We start from the raw sequence: 2,997 nt of genomic DNA, 5'->3' as shown, positions 1-2,997 counted from the left end.
TCCCCTCACCCCTCTATTTATAGGGGAAAGGGGAAGGGGGCCGGCCCCCTCTAGATGAGATCTAGAGGGGGGGGGGGGGCAAGGGGAGGGGGGCTTGCCCCCCAAGCAAGGGGGCGCCCCCCTTAGGGTTTCCCCCAACCCTAGGTGCATGGGCCCTAGGGGGGTGTGGTGCCCCAGCCCACTTAGGCTGGTTCCCTTCTCCATACAGCCCATAAGGCCCTCCGGAAGAGGTGGACCCTCCCAGTGGACCCCCGGAACCACTCCAGTGGCCCCGGTACAATACCGATATGCCCCCGAAACTTTCCGGCGACCATATGACAACTTCCCATATAGAAATCTTTACCTCCGGACCATTCCGGAACTCCTCGTGACATCCGGGATCTCATCCGGGACTCCGAACAACATTCGGTAATCACATACAAGTCTTCCTAACAACCCTAGCGTCACCGAACCTTAAGTGTGTAGACCCTACGGGTTCGGGAGACATGCAGACATGACCGAGACGACTCTCCGGTCAATAAACAACAGCGGGATCTGGATACCCATGTTGGCTCCCACATGCTCCATGATGATCTCATCGGATGAACCACGATGTCGAGGATTCAATCAATCCGTATACAATTCCCTTTGTCAATCGGTACGTTACTGGTCCGAGACTCGATCGTCGGTATCCCAATACCTTGTTCAGTCTCGTTACCGGCAAGTCACTTTACTCGTACCGTAATGCATGATCCCGTGATCAACCACTTGATCACATTGAGCTCATTATGATGATGCATTACCGAGTGGGCCCAGAGATACCTCTCCGTCATACGGAGTGACAAATCCCAGTCTCGATTCGTGCCAACCCAACAGACACTTTCGGAGATACCTGTAATGTACCTTTATAGTCACCCAGTTACGTTGTGACGTTTGGCACACCCAAGGCACTCCTACGGTATCCGGGAGTTGCACAATCTCATGGTCTAAGGAAATGATACTTGACATTCAGAAAAGCTACAGCAAACGAACTACACGATCTTTGAGCTAAGCTTAGGATTGGGTCTTGTCCATCACATCATTCTCCTAATGATGTGATCCCGTTATCAATGACATCTAATGTCCATAGTCAGGAAACCATGACTATCCTTTGATCAACGAGCTAGTCAACTAGAGGCTCACTAGGGACGTGTTGTGGTCTATGTATTCACACATGTATTACGATTTCCGGATAACACAATTATAGCATGAACAATAGACAATTATCATGAACAAAGAAATATAATAATAACCATTTTATTATTGCCTCTAGGGCATATTTCCAACAGTCTCCCACTTGCACTAGAGTCAATATTCTAGTTACATTGTGATGAATCGAACACCCATGCAGTTCTGGTGTTGATCATGTTTTGCTCTAGGGAGAGGTTTAGTCAACGGATCTGCTACATTCAGGTCCGTATGTACTTTACAAATCTCTATGTCTCCATTTTGAACACTTTCACGAATGGAGTTGAAGCGACGCTTGATATGCCTGGTCTTCCTGTGAAACCTGGGCTCCTTGGCAAGGGCAATAGCTCCAGTGTTGTCACAGAAGAGAGTCATCGGGCCCGACGCATTGGGTATGACTCCTAGGTCGGTAATGAACTCCTTCACCCAGACTGCTTCTTGTGCTGCCTCCGAGGCTGCCATGTACTCCGCTTCACATGTAGATCCCGCCACAACGCTTTGCTTGCAACTGCACCAGCTTACTGCCCCACCATTCAAAATATACACGTATCCGGTTTGTGACTTAGAGTCATCCAGATCTGTGTCGAAGCTAGCATCGACGTAACCCTTTACGACGAGCTCTTCGTCACCTCCATAAACGAGAAACATTTCCTTAGTCCTTTTCAGGTACTTCAGGATATTCTTGACCGCTGTCCAGTGTTCCATGCCGGGATTACTTTGGTACCTTCCTACCAAACTTACGGCAAGGTTTACATCAGGTCTGGTACACAGCATAGCATACATGATAGACCCTATGGCCGAGGCATAGGGGACGACACTCATCTTTTCTCTATCTTCTGCCGTGGTCGGGCATTGAGCCGTGCTCAATCTCGTACCTTGCAATACAGGCAAGAACCCCTTCTTTGACTGATCCATTTTGAACTTCTTCAATATCTTGTCAAGGTACGTACTCTGTGAAAGACCAATGAGGCGTCTCGATCTATCTCTATAGATCTTGATGCCTAATATATAAGCAGCTTCTCCAAGGTCCTTCATTGAAAAACACTTGTTCAAGTAGGCCTTTATGCTTTCCAAGAATTCTATATCATTTCCCATCAACAGTATGTCATCCACATACAATATGAGAAATGCTACAGAGCTCCCACTCACTTTCTTGTAAATGCAGGCTTCTCCATAAGTCTGCATAAACCCAAACGCTTTGATCATCTCATCAAAACGAATGTTCCAACTCCGAGATGCTTGCACCAGCCCATAAATCGAGCGTTGGAGCTTGCACACCTTGTCAGCATTCTTAGGATCGACAAAACCTTCCGGCTGCATCATATACAATTCTTCCTTAAGGAAACCATTAAGGAATGCCGTTTTGACGTCCATTTGCCATATCTCATAATCATAGAATGCGGCAATTGCTAACATGATTCGGACGGACTTCAGCTTCGCTACGGGTGAGAAAGTCTCATCGTAGTCAACCCCTTGAACTTGTCGATAACCCTTAGCGACAAGCCGAGCTTTATAGATGGTCACATTACCATCCGCGTCTGTCTTCTTCTTAAAGATCCATTTATTTTCTATGGCTCGCCGATCAACGGGCAAGTCAGTCAAAGTCCATACTTCGTTTTCATACATGGATCCTATCTCGGATTTCATGGCTTCCAGCCATTTGTCGGAATCCGGGCCCGCCATCGCTTCTTCATAGTTCGAAGGTTCACCGTTGTCTAACAACATGATTTCCAAGACAGGGTTGCCGTACCACTCTGGTGCGGAACGTGTCCTTGTGGACCTACGAAGTTC

This window comes from Triticum aestivum, chromosome 1A (genome assembly GCF_018294505.1).
Source record: "Triticum aestivum cultivar Chinese Spring chromosome 1A, IWGSC CS RefSeq v2.1, whole genome shotgun sequence".
NCBI classification, from domain to species: Eukaryota; Viridiplantae; Streptophyta; class Magnoliopsida; order Poales; family Poaceae; genus Triticum; species Triticum aestivum.
The sequence above is the reverse complement of the archived record's forward strand: the minus strand, read 5'-3'. Positions refer to the sequence as shown.